Source organism: Diabrotica undecimpunctata, chromosome 5, assembly GCF_040954645.1.
Source record: "Diabrotica undecimpunctata isolate CICGRU chromosome 5, icDiaUnde3, whole genome shotgun sequence".
Lineage (NCBI taxonomy): Eukaryota > Metazoa > Arthropoda > Insecta > Coleoptera > Chrysomelidae > Diabrotica > Diabrotica undecimpunctata.
In genome coordinates, this window is record NC_092807.1 from 144,517,497 (window position 1) to 144,536,629 (window position 19,133).

A 19,133-nucleotide genomic window follows, 5' to 3' on the forward strand; every position below is an offset into this window, starting at 1 on the left:
ATTGATTATTTGGCAAATAATCTGAAATCTAGAGGAAAAGCTTATAAAGATCTTGCCATCACTTTCCTCATTTTTATTTTCTCTACCTCTTTCAGAGGATAACGTGATTTCAGACAAAGCGTCGGTATTAGTGAATATTTATTCGAATGACTTGGATACATCTCTACCAAGTGAGTGTATTCAATTAAAACATTTTATAATGTCACTACTACGCCAAGTTGAGTATAAAAATTCAACAAATCAGTGCTACTTTTGTGATGGAGCTTTTGCATAAAAATAATATAATTGCAACCTTCCCAAACGTAGAAATAGCACTAAGAATCTTCTTATCGTTGATGGTTACGAACGCAACTGGTGAAAGATCATTTTCCACTTTAAAACGGGTCAAAAATTATTTGAGAAATTCGATGACGGAAGAAACATTAAATTCGTTCGCTGTTTTAAATATTAATAATGATCTGCTTACAAAATTAGATTTTAATAAAATAATTGACCTGTTTGCAAGTAGGAAGTCCAGCAAAATTTGTTTGTAAATAATTATGTTAATTTACTTTATAAGTTGTGAGTTTGTGTCTTTGTGGTTTTTTTGTATATTTGTAATAAATTACGTAATAATATTAAAATAGTTTTAATGAATTGTTAACCTAAGACCTTAACCTTAATGTTAAGACACATCTATACCTACTGGAGAGTGGCGGTATAGTATGACTTAGCCCCCGGCGGTCCATGAACTAAATCCGGCACTGGATAGGATACAACCAATTCTTGTCGAACACCAACTAATAACTAACCACAACACTCAGTTTGCATTCAGACAACAACATGCCACCACTGAGCAAATACATAGAGTCTGTAATTTTATTGATGAAACTATAGAAGAAAGGAAATACTCTTCAGCAACGTTTTTGGATATTTCTCAAGCCTTTGATAGAGTTTGGCACACTGGTCTACTCTACAAACTTAGAGAATTCCTTCTCTTACATTATTTCCTTATCCTCAAGACCTACCTCCATAACCGGCACTTTCTAGTAAGACATTACGATCAGTACACAAATCTATATCCAATTTACCTGTTCTCTACCTAATATTTACAGCCGATCTATCTACGAGCAATGATATGATCACACCAACGTACGCAGACGACAAAGCAATTTTAGATTCACCCCTAAGCGACCTCTGAATGGAATTTTTGTTTCGTTTATATAAACGTTTTCCTGGGCTGTTATAATAGCTTGAAATTTTGGTAAAAGTAGGTCTACGAATGATTTTACTTTAAAAAGTTTGTCTCCAGGTACTGCTGTCGCATTATTTGCTGCATGAAATATTCTAAGTAAAATTTCAAATGTGTTGCGGGACATTATTGCGCTAATCTTGTTAGCGTATATTATATTATTACTCCAGTAGGAAGCTGAACTTGTTATTTTAATTAGCCCCGTCCACAAAATAACTAAAAAAAATTTTCATCTCATTCTGTCAGAATTTTTCCACTGTCTCATTCAAGAAGCCCTACTAAGCTGCTGTGGGTTTATTTTTTGATTTTCATAACGATTGGTCTCGGCTATAAGAAGATCTATATTATTATCGACAAATAGAGCATAATATATTTTTTCAGGAGAACTACTGCACATTTTTTATATTCTGATCAGAAAGAGGAGGGCTAATATTCACGGGAAAATTAGTAGTTGTATTTGTGTAATTATCCCCAAATAGCAATTTGTTCCACAACATTTTCACGTATACGTACACTATTGTCACTATCAGGATTGTCCAATGTTTCACTTAATTGATGGAACTTTTTATTATACTCTGCATCTTCGATTAGCTGTTGGTCGTTACATGCTGAAATCTCATTCATAAATGTCTCATCCTTACTGTCTTCAGAATCCCTTTTAACATATTTCTGTTTTTTTGTTTTATCAAGTACAATTGGCTCATATATCGGATCACCAACAGAATCATAGCCAAAACATAGCATTCTGCTATCTATTTTTAGAGTAAAACTGTTTTTAAAACAAATTTAACAGGAAACACGTGCAACAACGGTAGGACAGTACATGCATCTCGTAGGGGAAAGGATGAGGTAACTGGTTCGATGATTTAAAAGCAAATATTTAAAAAAACTATATTCTCACCTTCCTATATTTGGTAGATAATGGTAAATGGAGACAACGCTCGAAGGACCAGCGACCAATGAGTCGCAAACTTGCGCAATATTAATAGTGTAGTAAATAGTAAAATTGAAAATAGAATAATATAGATAAGATTTACGGTAGAAATATTTTTATTTTATTATTTGCATAAATAAATAGCAGTATCGGAATTGCCAGAAAATCACACTTTTGAATGATAATAAAAAACATAAATGTTCAAATAAAATGTTCTTAAAATACACAACTGTTCATATTAATTATTCTTAAAATAAGTAAATGCGATTTATAGAGCAAAAAAGTTTAGTTGTTATCAACCCTGTAATTTGTCGGACCAGCATTTACAAAATATTGGCACAAAACTGTCGATTTCTTTTATATAAATTGTAATAGCAGTTACTAACATATTTTATGCACCGACACTGAATTTAATTGGGGTAACTACTTAATAAAAATAAAGTTAATTTGAAATCTGCTTCTATTTGAGAAGCGTGAAAAGGATTTACTTGTTTCTAGTTGAGAAACCAAAGAGGGAGTTTTGACTAGCGTGTTTCTGTTTGAGAAGACAAAGACGAAGTGAGTTAAGGGTAGTTTGGTTAGAAAGTGAAAAACTGACAGGCACAGGAGATACGATACAAAAAGAAGAAGGCATGTCGTGCTGATAATAGATCTTTAATTAAGTGAGATAGGAAATTTAAAAACAAACTGTTGTAGAAAAGACAATTAATATTCTACACATCTACAAGTTGCAACAAACAACTGAACCTACTAACTTCTAACCAATGTTGGCGTTGCCAGAGCAAAAATATTTACGCGCTAAGACTAGTAATATACATCGTGAGGCCACTATATTTTATTCGCGTTCAAAAATAGTGTTATTATAAAGCACCGGTGGTTCACTTGTCTGATCTAACAAACATTACTTGTCACCTACATCTACATCGTGGCTTACATGACTTCATCATACAATCTTGTGTGTGCCACATGTAGTTTACAGGGCGTTTGCAGAGGTTAACCGTGAGCCACAATTAGCTCTTATGGCAGTCAATGAGTTAGGATTATTCTGGACTCGTGTTAATTAGGCGACTTCTCATAGCATATTTTATCTTTTTAAATGCTAATAAAAATAAATGCTTTTTTGTATATACCTACGTAGTTTAAAATTAAATTTTTTTCTTCCAAATATTTCTTTATTAAAAAAACTGCTTCTACGATGAAACGAAAATTGTAACACGTTCTCAAGTCCCTTGAAAATACGTAGCAAAACAAATTACCTTTATTCCGATTTTCCATGTTTTTCGACATGAGAAATAGTAGAAAATCACGAACATGACAAAATATTTTCCAAAACAGTGTCTGCTTTTGTCATTTTTCAGTTTATTATAGATACGTAAATAACTTGTCGGGTTAAAATAGCAATTAATTCTGGTCACGTGCTATTCAGCCCCCCGACATTCCTCATCCTCGCCCTTCAAGCCTAGTAGACGCCTACTCATTTTACCTTGACACACAAATCGCGCGAGTTTATTCCAATTATGCATAACGCCATGGACAGCGCCGGCGTCCAGAAGACTTTTAAAAAATATAGTTAATATTTTAATTACTATTTAAATGGGAATAAGCCACAATTGTTTGTGTTTTGGGAACGATTTCCGAAGTGGAATTGAAACGTCAAATAATAATTACTTTAACATGCCACAAGAAAATAGCTTCAGAACAATATTAAGAAACAGTTAATATTTTGTTTATAGTAAGCTGTATAATTTATTAACATTAATCCGCATTTTTATACTATTTTACTTTTTTCTCTATAGTGAAATGCTGAGTTGAGCGTCACGGAACTTGCAGTCACAAAATGCAGTCGTCACGAGTAGCGTCATGGAATAGCGCGTCTTCACCACAGACCATACATACGTGTATGTATGGTTTGTGGTCTTCACATCGGTTTACTACTATCGATCAAGTCGTTTTTAGTCATCATAGGGGAAGCGTGCCTATGTTGGACCCCTGCCTATGATGGACCCACTGCTGTAATTTCAAATATGGTGCGGTTACATGCACATCGCCGGTTGCCGCTTGCGCACGAAGTTTGTAGTTTAGTATTTGCAAAGTTTCAGACTTGTAGCGGTTATAACAGTAAATTTGGGAAATAAAATTAAAATTTGGCGTTGCTGATCTAATAAAATTTTTTGGTAAGTAATATTTTACTGGTAACATACGTTAAGCTAAGTGTTGCTTTTGTTTTGTATAAAATGACTACACTTTCTTTGTGAAATACTACACTTTGTTTTAGGTTAGAATGGTCAAAACAAAGGTAACAGAATTAAATTTACTGTCTTGTCTATTTGCCTATAATGGACCCCTTTGTCGTTACCTATGACGGACTAGGGGTCCATCATAGGAAAAAGGAAATAAGTTGCTACTTAACGATTAACATAATACATTTTACAGGGCTGGATCCTCATAAAAGGTAACAGTGGAATGAGAGTAATATGCAGCAAGCTTTAAAAAGCATACAACAAAAAACTATAGGTTTAAGCTGGGAGCAAAAACATTTAACGTTCCAAAAACGACTTTGAAAAGGCGCTTTAATAAGCTACAAGGAAGTACCAAAGGTGATTTGGAAGGACGAAGACCAATATTTTCCACTGCTATTGAAAAGGAAATTGCTGACCATATTATCACCATGGAAGGTCGTTTTTTTGGCCTGACCAGTAAAGATTTATGAAAACTTGTATACGAAGTAGCTGACAGAAACAATATTAGCCACAGTTTTAATAAGGAAACCAAGATAGCAGACTGAAAATGGGTCAGAGGCTTTTTAAAGCGAAATCTTGGAATATCATTACGAACTCCAGAAAATTCTTTGTTGGCAAGGGCTCAAGCTTTTAATAAACCAAATATGTGTGCCTATTTTACAGCATTAGCACATATATTGGATGAGTTTCAATTTCCACCGGAAAACATTTATAACATGGACGAATCTGGTTTGACAACTGTGCAAAAGAGATCTCAGAAGATTTATGCTAGTAAAGGTCGGAAACAAGTTGGTGCTTTAAGTAGTGCAGAGCGCGGTCTACATGTTACTGTAGTATGTGCAATGAATGCAATTGGAACATATGTTCCTCCTGCTTTGATTTTTCCTCGACAGAGAAAGAAAGACGAACTTATGATCGATGCACCTACTGGAAGTGTAGCCTTCGCTCAAGAAAAAGGATGGATGACTTCCGACATCATTTTCTGTCTCTAGCTGCAACATTTTTTAAGGTATTCAAAGGCTTTTAAAACCAACCAAGTTTTGTAGTTACTCGATGGTCATGGTAGTCATAAAAATTTTGAAGCTCTCCAGTTTGTAAAAGAAAACGGTATTATTATGATTTGTTTTCCTGCTCACTGCTCTCATCACGTTCAACCCTTGGACGTAGGATTTTTAGACCACTTCAAACTTACTACGGCCAAGAAATTCAATTATGGCTGCGACAGAATCCAGGTAAAACAGTTACCCAATTAAAAGTAGCCAGTATCTTTAATAGAGCATATTTAAAAAGTGCTCTTCCATCAAATGCAATAAATGCATTTAAAAAGACAGGAACAGAACCGTTCATTCCAGATGTCTTCGAGGATTGGCAATTTTTGCCGTCTATAACAACAGATAGAGAAAATTATGAACAAAACCCACTACCAGAATATTCTGACGAGAACTCACTACCGGAACATCGGAACCAAAATGTTTCTTCGATTGAAGGTTTATCAAAAATCACTGATCAGAAATCAATATCATCGTCAGTCCTAAACATCTCGGTCGAAGATATTATTTGTCGTCCTCCTTTAGCTGGAGTATCTGAAGTAACTCAGACAAGGGGTAGAAAACGGGGTAAAACAGGATATTTAAATTCAACGCCAGAAATTGATGATATAAAACAAAAAATTGCAAAAAAAAGAAGCAAAAAAAAGAAAACAAGACGTAAGAAAAGTGAAAAGGCAAGTTCGTGTTTCAACTACAAACAGTTCTGAAGACGATTGTCAATCTTCTTCTGAAGAAGACGACTCGGACAATGCAGCTTGCATTTACTGTAACGAAATATTTTTGCATTCACGATCCAAAGAAAAATGGATTCGTTGTCAAGTGTGTAAGAATTGGTGTCGCATGTAAATCTTGGACGTAAACAATTTGTGTGTGAATTGTGCATGTAAATTTTTTTCTTAAAAATACCTATTAATAATATTATTTATCATTTAGAATACCTTTGGGTTAATAAAATAATTTGGTATTTACTTATTTTATACAAAATGCAATGAGTCTACGATGGGCGTATCGAAGGGTCCATCATGAGCGCATATATGCCCATGATGGACCCTTAACAGGATTTTAGTAAACTAAGAATAACTTTTGTTATCTTAATTTTTATCAAAATTTGAAACATTTGCATATTTTACAAATAACAAGACGTTATGTGGTCATATTTAAAGCATGCTAAGTAAATAATTAAAATTATTATGGAGCTTTTTCGTTAAGGGGTCCATCATAGGCACATTTCCCTATATTTACTTGTAAAATATTAAAATACTTGTACTATAAAAATTATAAGTAATCTATTAATAAAAGATAGTAAAAAAACAGAAAAATAAAAGATCAATGATAAAATTTGATTCTTAATGATTATCGAACGTCAAAATTCATCGTAAATGTCAAAAGTCATAAATGTCATCCCATCCAATTAGTAACAATATAAAATTGTCTTTTTAATAACTCTCGATATTATACTTAATCAATTTAAATGTGAGCATTAAATAAATTAAATATCCACTTTAAACGAAAATTTCAGTTTTTTTAAGTTATGTCTTTATTTGATCGAAAAGATCGGACCTTTAATAAAACTTCATAACAAAGAGGTAAGTAATATCATTAAGATGTAATAAAATTGTCAATCACATTAACATTGGTCGATAAAAAATCATTGCAAATTCAAACCAACCAACATTAATGTTATAATATATATCGAGAACATACTCTAATCAGCACATCAAACACTTTAGCACATCACAATAAATTTTTAGGGGAGAGGCTGTTACACCAGTTCAACAGCTATTTTTAACATTAATCTTTTTTCTTTTGGAAAAATGCAAATATGCAAACAAATGATGAAATGGTGCGAGTTGAAGAAGAGTTCTATGCCATTCTATGATTTCCAAGCTGCATAGCTCCAGCTATTTGTACTTTAATACGAATTAATTCTTATGGAGGAGCAAATGCAGGAATATATCGTTCACAAAAAAAAATTTGCAATAAATGCCCAAAAAATGTGTGACTAGTTTAAAAATTAGAAATATTGTTGCAAAATGGCTGGGTTCTGTACATGATCAAACAACATTAAGTAATAGTGGCATACAAAGATTTGAAGCTGGAGACTTTGTTAGGTTTGTACTATTTTTTATAGTTGATAAGTGTGGTTACCGGTTGAAATCACATTTGATGACACGGCTGAACAAGTTGCTAGAACAGAAGCAGAAAATATTTATAATGAGTCTCCCATTCGACCTAGGACTGTTTTGTAGGAAAACAATTCAATGAATCCCTTAAAAATGTCCCATAATATTGTAGTCTATGACTATGGAGTGCCAGTATATATAATAGTAATATTGGTGAGTGTTTTATAAAGTTATTTCAACTATTGTGTGTATTATTATGTATATTTTTCAGTTTATATACAAAATAAATGTAGTATTAAAAACTGGGTTTCTAAAATTCATCATAATTTATCCTTGCAATCCCAAACGGAAAAGAAAGGGAAAAATCTAGTACTGTCAAATTAAGTTTTTCATGTGGAAGAGCATGTAATTAAAAACAATAATAGTAAAAGTTATGATATAAAAGCTAAAGTCATCAGGCACGCTGTAGTTAGCTTAAGGCCTTATGACATATAATTTAAGGTAAATTATTTAAATTTTTCCTATTTCAACTGCATAAAAATGAAATTATGTGATATTTACTTTTTCATGTTAATAGCACGAATCCATCTTGTTTTCTCTAATTTATATGTAATCTTTGGAAACCTATAAAAACTACACTGACCATTTTTGCAGGTATAAATATTAATAAAAAAGACTGCCTTCATCAGATTGCTTTAGAAGCGTCTAAGACCATATTCTTGAATAATTTGAGGAATCCCGTGTTTGTCGTCTTCCTCATATTTTATATTACATAAAAATAGAGAAAAATTCTTCCATATTTTTAAATAAAATTGTTTTCCATTAAAATTTAATGCATTATTTAAAACGACTGCTGCTTTTATATTTATATATTTAAACAGTCTGCGGTTGTCATGAAGGCTATATGCATATATAATTTCGAGGTACTATGTTTATCTGCATGTCTCTTTAATAAAATCCTCTTCCATAATTTTATGTTGTAAAATCAAATGTAATACTCACAATACATACGTTTCATTATTTTGCCTAATTTGTCACATGAAATATGTCATATTAGTGGTTACGTTATGCCACAACAATTTATCGTGGTCTTGATTCCAAAATAAACTACCTAGTACATTTCTGGAACAGGTGATTTTAAATCTATTCATAAATATTTACTTTCGTTTAATAAATTATTAGGTTCTTTAAGGAATATGATTATAGCGAAGTGAAAACAAGTTATATAGCAACTTTAATCAATAATAAAAATTCTAGTAAAGTCTCAATATTATTCTTCTTATCGTTGCGCAACTCTGGACGTAAAAATAAGTTATATATAAACTATAAGCAATAACAAACATTAGAATAAAATCTCAATCTTATGCTTCTTATTGTAGCACTACTCTGGGAGGTTGAAAATTATCAATCTTGTTGATTTCTAAAATCTTAATATTAGTCATTAATTTTTCGTCTTCTACTAACATGAAAAAAAAGTTATATATCTAGTAGCAATACGTTGTCCTCAATGGACACAGTTTATTTCACAGATGTCTTGGCTCTAAAAAATTTTTAGATTGGCCAAGTTTTTCTGAAGAAGAGAAGATTTCATTGGCAACATCATTTTAAAGTCGTCTACTTTAAAATGTATAATATATACACTGTGTGTCAGCCAATGGAATAAATTAGCTAATAAATAAATGAGGGAGTATTCGAAAAAACGGTCGAACACGTCGATTAGTATTTATAGTTGCGGATTTTTTCCATAAAAACTTTTTATACGGGGTGTATCAGATAACAGTGGCCAATACCAACTTGCTTATTTTAAATAGAACACCCTGTATATTAATTAATTTTTAGATTCCTTTGATCACTTTAGAAATTTTTTGAATACAATATCCTATACCTATCTTTGACTATTTCGGAAATATTAAGTAAAATGCAAAAATTCACATTTAGAAAATAATACAAATCTAAACAATAATGTCAATGTAGGAGATGTTCAAAATGCTTCCCACGAACGTCTTGGCAACACCCTAATCGTGAATAGAAATTTCTTCTAACGTTACTCAACATCTTAGATGTGATCGATCTAATCGCAAGCGTTATTCGTCTTCGTAAGTCAGCTAAGTCAGTGGGTTTAGTTTTGTATACAATACTTTTCACATATCACCATAAGAAAAAGTCTAATGGTGTCAAATCGGGGGATCGTGGTGGCCATTCCATCGATTCTCGCCTCCCTATCCACCGATTTGGAAATATTTGGTTGAGGTACTGCCGGACATGGATTTGGTAGTGGGGTGGTGCTATATCTTGTTGAAACCATATCAAATTCGCTGGAACTTGTGGGTTTCCTGAATCAGAATAAAAGTTGGCCAACGTTGGTACTACATTATTTTGGAGCAATGCTAAATAATTGTCGCCATTCAAATTGCCATCTATGAAAAAGGGACCTATGATCTGATTTTCAATAATTCCTGCCCACACGTTAACCTTCTCAGGGTATTGAGTATTGCCTTCTCTCATCCAGTGAGGATTTTTCCTGGACCAATAGCAGCAATTTTCCCGATTAGCATGAACGTGAAGAGTAAAGGTGCACTCATCAGAAAACAAAACATGTTCTAATTGGATCACATTGCTATCTAACATTGCCATCATTTGTTCACAACAATACGTTCTTCTGTCAAAATCATCTTCCATGAGCTCCTGAGTGTGTATAATTTTATAGGGATGCATTTTGTTTTCTTTTAATATTCGAACAACCGATGAATAGCTAATATCGAGTACTGGGGCTGCTGTTCGAACAGATGTATGTGGGTGTTCCTCAAACACAAGCATAACAGCCAATTTGGTATCCTTACTTATTGCATTGGCAGCTTCTTTTTTTACCTTATTAACATGGCCCAGCTCGTGGAATTACTTCTTTATTTTACTAATTGTCCCTTGAGATATGTGCAGCAAATCAGGAAATGCTTCGTGAAATAAACGAGCTACTTCCATTTGCGTCCGTGTCCTATCTCCACAGCCAATTATCTGTATAATTGTAATTTTGTGCATTTCTGTTAAATGAACCATTTTTCTGGCTTGCGGTTAATAGAATTCAAACGACTATAGCACTGACAACTACTTCTGTCATGAAACAATAAAACATTGGCGTTTTAAACCAAAGTAAACAATTTTTTGTTTTTTTAACATATCAATAAAAAGGAATGCTTAAATAGTTTTTGCTTAGTTTATCATTACCAAGACCTAAATGGGCAAGAAGTATTAAGACAGTGGTAGTGACTTTCGACTAAAAGTTATTTATATTAAATAACTTTAAAGAACTTCTTCTTCTTCTTTAGATGCAAATCCACTAATGGATGTTAGCGATCACATTTTCCATTAATTCTCTATTTCTTGCAATATGTATCAGAGATTGTATGTCGTTAATCCCTGTCCATTGCCTTATGTTTCGGAGCCAAGACATTTTCTTGAAGAAAGAAGAATCTTAAAGAACTTAATGGTATAGAACATTACTTTCATCAAACAAACAATTACATTTACCTATCTCTACTTCATTGGATAAAATCTGTCTCCTCAAGAACTTTCCCGTTTACTGTTAAACAATTACAATAGTTGACTTGAGTTCTCCAATCAACAATACAAGATAGTTTGAACCATGTTCTTTCAATCATCGATTAATAAAGTACCGGCATGTAAGTAATGTTTTATTTATTTGTTTATTTATTAATTCATTACAGTTTAATAGACTATTTTACCAATTTGTGGGTCTTACCTTGTCTGCTTAAATATTTTATTCATTTTGAAAAACCACAGACATGTAATATTGACATAATTACTGTAATTTATATAATTTATATCACCTATCTTTGTTTTACCTTTATTAGACAACACCCTAATATGGGTTTATTATTTTCAGCATTTATTTAACTTTGTATCGTGACCTGAAGATGCTTTGCATATTGTAGAAAGCGAAACCAGTCGTCTGATTAGTTAAATTAAATTGATTGTGAGTAAGTCTAATTTATTATTTCTTTTACCTTTTGAAATGGACTCACACAAGCAACACATTCATGATTTGAATAAAAAAGAGTTCTTTGATTTGGATATAAGTATATTTAATTTTTTATTGATAATTTTGGCTGTATGATTTGATGGATGCTTGATTTTTCATTATTCTAATACTTGTGTGGTATATTTTTTATTTGAAGTTCTAAAATGATAATTTGATTTATTTATATATTGACTTGATTTATTTTGAAAATATTTAACACTTGCTTCATAATTTCATAGTTTTTTTTGGTAAATCTATTTTCTTATTGTCTACTCTTTCCTCAAGGGCAACTATAAAAAATACTTTGAAGTCACGTTTTTGTTTGTTAAATAGCAAGTAAAAGAGCACTAAGATATCATATTAAAGAGATATCATCAAGTAGAGATAAGATCCAATAATTGTAATATATATATATTCATAGATCAGGCTTTGAAGAGATAGTATAGAAAATACGAAACAACGGGTATACCAGTACAAAAGAATATGTTCATATGTTCAGATTTTTGCACAAGATAGGGAGGATATAGAATAAATGATAAGGAAAGTAAAGGAAGAATATGAGCTATGAGGACTCAAGATAAATATGTGTAAGACCGAATACTTGGATCCGAGGTTGCAGATTTTAACTTAAAATTAGAAGAAGACACTATTAAGAGCTGCAAAGCTTTTAAGTATTTAGGGCCAATAATAAGCCAAGATGGTACTTGTATGAAAGATAAATAAATAAAAATAGCACAAAGAAAACAAGTCACGAAAGCATCCTTGGCGATATGGCACAATACTCTAACCAAAGAAAATAAAAAAGGATCTTTTAGAAAACATAGTGATGAATATTATCCTATATGAAGCGGAAGTATGGCCAATGACAACAACAATACGAAATAAAATAAGAACAGATGAACTAGACTCCATATCTTCTACAAATCACCCTAGAGAATAGAATAAGATCAGAGGAAATATGGAAAACAATGGAAGTAGAATGCTCAAACACAAAAAAAGTTGACAAACCTTGCCTTGCAGTGGTACTGGCATGTACAAAGAATACTAGAGCATAGATGGTCGAAAAGAATATTGGACTGACACCCGCTCGGAAGAAGACGGAGAGGAAGACCTGCTACACGATGGAAAACATACACAGAAAATGCTATGAAAGATAGAGCCCTCTATTATAGACTGCTGTGGAAGACAAAAACGACGAAATCATAATGGGAAAAAGTCAAAGAAGAAGAAGAAGAAGAGTAATATCTCTCAACTTATAGGCAAAGATATGGGCGAAAAATCAAAAATTTTCGATTTCTTTCAGATTTTGTTATATAATAGACTTTGTTATAACAGATTTTGTTATATATGAAAAATTAAGCACAAGGCTTACGACTAGCACATATCGTTTATTTTGAAGCGATTATCGTATATTTTGAAGCGATTCCAGCAAAAAAATAGACTCCTATGGAAAAGGTCCAATTCAAAACAGATCCCTCTTGGACTACATTGCCTTTGAGTTGTATTACAATCTTGATAGATAATAATTCTTCTGTATATATCATAAATTTATCCAGAAGAACTTTGATCTATTTTAAATTTTCGAGTTGTCCTGACATTTTCGTTTTAAATAATAAAAAAAGAATAAGCAAGTTAAGAGTGTAAAGGCGAAAAAACTTCCAACAACAGGAATTATGCATACCCATCATAATTAGGTACTATCGAGAGAATAGAACAAAATTATGTCTGTTTTTTTATGCTCATTTATATACGCAATTGCTTTACTTCTCTTTTCTATAATCTTAAATGGACCTCAAAGTAGTGCTGTGGTACATATATTTCATTAATATCTTTATTTGTGTGATGATGATATACTAGGCTTTATCGTAAATAAAAAATTAAATTAAACACATGCATACGCTACCCCGTTAAAACATTTCCATTTACTGTGACGGACATTTAACAAGCTCGGCGTATGCTTCAAATTGATTTACTAAAGCTTTCTGAATAATGCATCTCTCTAAAATCTGAACAAGGTTTAAAATTAAAAATTTATAGCATTCTGTATACCGGGATGAGCTAAATCGTCTACACATACGTATAGGGTGTCCTATATACATAATATATACAGTGTGTAAAAGCCAAATGGGATAAATTCATTATTTAGGTTACTGTACATATTTATAAAAAATCCCGAAACACGTCAAATTTAAATTATAACTTGACATTCTTTAACGTGAAAATGCAACCCCTACCTTCAACCCTCTTAGAATGACAGGTACAACCCCCAAATTTTAAAATAGGAAGTATAGGATTGTGATATATCGTTTGAAAGGTCTTTTCATTCTCCATTCAAAAATGTTGTCGCTTTCAAGTTTATTAAGATTGATTAAGATAAAATAAATTAAAATCATGTGAAAAATCGGTAAGATAGTTTCGAAACAAATTCAGATTTCTGCTTTAATCTGGAGACTTCTAAAAATTGCAAGACATGGCCAGACGATGATAAAGATGTTAAAAGAGACATGGAGAATCTAAAATTTGCATTCCACGACATGTCTATTCATCTAGGCAGAAATCCTAACGAATTTGTTTCTCGTACTCATACAGAGTAGATCCGAATAAAATGAAAAAGACAGAAAAGATTCGATTTCACGTTCAAAGCGTCTATGTATCTATTGATACGTATTTCAACTTAAAAAGTCTCATCAGAATAGTTATTCATAGCCGTTCTTAACGTGAAAAATAATCTTCTCTGTCTTATTAGAAGCAACAATAATATGGCTTCGTTATGGACGCAATAGCGACATCTGATAGAAAAATCGGTAAGATAGTTTCGAAACAAATTCAGATTTCAGAAATCGAGCTATGAATAACTATTCTGATGAGACTTTTTAAGTCGAAATACGTATCAATAGATACATAGACGCTTTGAACGTGAAATCGAATCTTTTCTGTCTTTTTCATAAAATCATGTGGTTACCGAAATTCGCTACAATACAATCAAAAACTAAAATGTAATGCAAAACTTAATAAAATGTAGAACACGAAAAAGAACTATGAATGTTAATGAAGTAGATATTCAAAATGTTCACCGCGAACGTCTTGGCAACATCCTAATCTCAAATAAAACTGTCTTCTAACATTATTTAACATAACAGGCGTGATCGACCTAATCGCAAGCGTTATTCGTTCTTTTAAGTCATTTAAATCAGAAGGTTTAGTTTTGTACACATGGCTCTTCACATATCCCTATAAAAAGAAATCTAATAATGTAAGATCAGGTGATCGCGCTGGCCATTCAATCGATTCTCGCCTCCCGATCCACCGATTGGGAAATATTGTATCGAGGTACTGCCAGACATTAAGTTGGTAATGTGGTGGTGCTCCATACTGCTGAAATCATATCGTATTCGCTGGAACTTGAGGGTTTCCTGGATCAGGATATAAATTTGCCAACGTTGGAATGACATCATTTTGAAGTAGTGCCAAATAATCGTTGCCATTCAAGTTGCCCTCAATGAAAAAGGGACCAATGATATTGTTTCCTACAATCCCTGCCCAAACATTAACCTTTTGAGGGTATTGAGTGTGTTCTTCTCTCATCCAGTGACCATTACCATGATTGTTAAGTGAAAAAGTACACTCATCAGAAAACATAACGTCTTCTAATTGGATAATATTGTTATCCAACATGTCCATCATTTGCTCACAAAAAAAAGTTCTCCTATCAAAATCGTCTTCCATGAGCTCCTGAGTAGGTATCATCTTATAGGGATGCAATTTATTTTCTTTTAATATGTTTACTATCGATGTATGGCTAGCATTGAATGTATGTGGATTTTCCTGAAACTCAAACTTAAATGTGTTATCTAATTTGAGTTCATCACTCAGTGCATTGGCAGCTGCTTTTTTTATCTGTCTTACATGACCAAACTCGCGAAACTGCTTCTCTATTTTACTTATTGTTCCTTGGGATATAGGCGGTAAATTAGGAAATTTCTCATGAAATAGGCGAGTTACTTCCTGTTGTGTTCGGGTGTTATCTCCGTAACCAATCATTTGTAAAACTGTTATTTTATGCATTTCCGTTAATCTAACCATTTTTCAGAATTGAATTGAACGAACTTTTTACTTAAATTAAAATACTGACAACTTAAATAAAACAATTTACTAATGCGTGTTAAAATAACGTTGCCACGGAAATTTTTTTAAAGTTTTTTAATGGTTACCATCTAAAAACCACATCGCTATGGTTTTTGTTCACTTTCTCATTATCAAGACTTAAACGGGAAATAAGTTTTGAGTATATTTTAGCGAATTTCGGTAACCACATGATTTTAATTTATTTTATCTTAATTAATCTTAATAAACTTGAAAGCGACAACATTTTTGAATGGAGAATGAAAGACCTTTCAAACGATATATCACAAGCCTATACTTCCTATTTTAAAAATTGGGGGTTGTACCTATCATTCTAAGGGGGTTGAAGGTAAGGGTTGCATTTTCACGTTAACGAATGTCAAGTTATAATTTAAATTTGACGTGTTTCGGGATTTTTTATAAATATGTACAGTAACCTAAATAATGAATTTCTTCCATTTGGCTTTTACACACTGTATATATTATGATAGATATGTCTATTTTATTCGGATTCTACTATCCAAGACTTATCGAAAGTTTATAGTATGGACTTTTGAGATTCTTCCTAGTTTGTAACAAATTGTGCTGGGTAAAGACCAATTTCAACAAAATGAGATGCAATTAGAATGGATTGAAGTAAAGAAGGGAAAAATATGGAACGAAGAAAAAAAATACACGGCTAGCAATGGAATTGAACAACCGAATGAGACAAGAACTCAAGTATGGGAACGGCTTATTTCCATGCCTGTAGTAATTTGCTGTGGAAAATTTGATTTAAATAAAAACTAATGAGCTACAGTGAAAATTAAAAACAAAGAAGAACACAATAGATTTGATTGGGTGCCAGGCGTAGAATGGGATCCTACACAGTTATGGATGACTTAAGCTGCTGTAGCAAATATAAATTTATTACACTCTGAACTGTAAAGAATAAAGAATAATATACGTCTACATATATAAAATAAACCAAGATTTATTGTGTACAACTATATTAAATAATCCAAAATTTATTTACAATAAGAAACCCCAAAATATGTTACCGTCACATAATGATATAATATAACTTCTTGTGTTTGTAAGCAAGACCAGCTAAATGCCTAACTATGATATGAATTATATGATATACAATATAAATTGTGTACACAATCTTAATGAGAAATAACCACCTGTAATGACGGCCAGATAGCTGTGTATTTATAAGAATTAAAAAAAGTGATTAATTAAAAAAATAAATATAAATAAGAAATCTTAAAAATAATAGTTAACAAAGTTATATAAACAGTACAAGTACAAACTCTAGGTGCAAACTGAAGAAAATTATCGGCTTCTGGTTACTAAATTAAAAGTATTTTCTTCCTGATAATAAAACAAAATCTTCTTCTTTAAATAATCTACTTTAGCCAAAACTTCCCTTATGTACAACTGTACAAAAAAATTAAAAAAATGGTCCTTGATTTCATTTTAAACTGGCGACTGAAAAAAATGGCCAATAAATGGACATTAAAAGAAAATTAGTTATATGAGTGCACGAGATGCCCACTCGCTAATCGACAAAAATTGAAAAAAGTAGTTAAGCACGCCATCTTGTTCGTACAATATTTAATTATTATTTTACACAAGTATTTGGAGCAAAACTAGCTTTTTAACACACGAAAATAAGTCCCAAAAATCATGACAAACAACTGCGTTAGATCTTGTAGATGACGACATCTTAGAAAAAAGAAAAATATGCTTGATTTGCTCAAGTAAAAAGAACGAATCACTAAACTCTAATTTCACTATTTGGGAGAGTGAGTCATCGTTTGAAGGCGTAGAAGTGGGGAAAGACGTATGAAAATCCAGTGGCGTTCACTCACTTTTATTTCAACGTTAATTATATTATATTGTTTAAATATTATTGTTCAAAATAGGCCACAATATATTTATCTGGTTTTTACTGAAGTTTCAATCTCTATATCCAAAGACCGTTTTCAAAGATATAAATTATAGTTATATTTATTTTATTTGTTTATTATTATATATTTATATATTCTTATATTATTTTCTTTTTTTTTTCTTAACTTTAAAAACGGTCTCTGTAATAGAGATCGAAACGTCAGTAAATTAAACCTATGAATAAATATTTTGTGGCTTATTCCCTACTGTCTCCTAAAAATACAGAATGCCACAAACAAAAAGCTATAAAAAACAAGTAATTTTACACAAAGCTTACTGATGCCACCCGGTTGCCGCGGAAGTTACGCTAAAACGTCTTTTGACGTGACCCGCCCTTAAAGAGTTAGTTTCCACACCACCCGAGACTTATGTCTTGTGGCGCGTTACTTTTTTTTAAATGGGTGTTCGCCAAGAGCCATATTTTCCCATTAAATAAAATAAACAAAACACTTAAACAGTATAAAACAAAACAAAATAAAATCCTATAAAACAAAATAAAATTCTATAAAAACAAAATAAAAATAATTTTGGATGTAACAAAACATTGTTCTATTCTAACACAAACACTATACACACTTACTATGTTCTTCTCGTTTTTTTTTTGTTTTTGGTTTTTTTATGCTGATGTTCCTACTAAACTATTAGAAAATATTATTCGCTGTCTAAATCTGAAGATGCAGTGCTGCTATCGCTGTCATTATCTTCACCTGGTGTAATTATAATTGGCTCTAGTAAAACTTCGACATGAGTGTCAAGTTCCCACATACGATATTCTTCTTTAATTATGTGGCCTATACATTTAGTCCATTTTTCTGGAGTTACATGGAGGATTGCTTGAATCAAAAGTTCCTTAACTTCGTTTAATTTGAACGTTTTGTTATTGCGTGCTACTTCTCCTTTCACTTGCGCCCAGATAAGTTCAATAGGATTAAGTTCGCAATGATAAGGTGGTAGACGCAGAACTTTAACATCATAATCTTTTGCAGTTTCATCCACAACATATTTAAGATATTTACTTTTCCTTAACTGTGCAATGTCAAGTAGTTGAATTTTGAGCATTGATTCTTCGTATGCAATCCCCTTTTCTGTAAGCCATTTTTGAATTCTCCCTTTCCTCCATGCCGTTGTCGGTAATTGTTCTAGTCTGCGGCTATGATATGGCGCATTGTCCATAACAACCACAGACCCAGATTCCAATTTTGGTAAGATTCTCTTAAACCAGAGCTCAAATACTTCAGAAGTCATTTCTTCATGATAATCACCTGTTTTTTTCGACTCAAATTGAAGCAAACCATCATCAAGGAACCCTGTATCACTTCCTATATGGGTGATGATTAAACGCCGTCCCTTTCCTGATGGAGCCTTTAATCCTGTAGACCAGCCTTCTATAAATGCTTCGCGTTTACTTTTTACATTTAAATCTTGCCAAACTTTTCCAACTGTATGACCTTCGTTAATCCAGG

General features: G+C 32.2%; 1 protein-coding gene across 1 annotated transcript in view; it reads right to left on the bottom strand.

Moving 5' to 3' along the window:
• Calx (sodium/calcium exchanger 3) overlaps positions 1–19,133 on the bottom strand; it is a 284,907-nt gene that overhangs the window by 34,855 nt on the left and 230,919 nt on the right. The window lies entirely within an intron of this gene.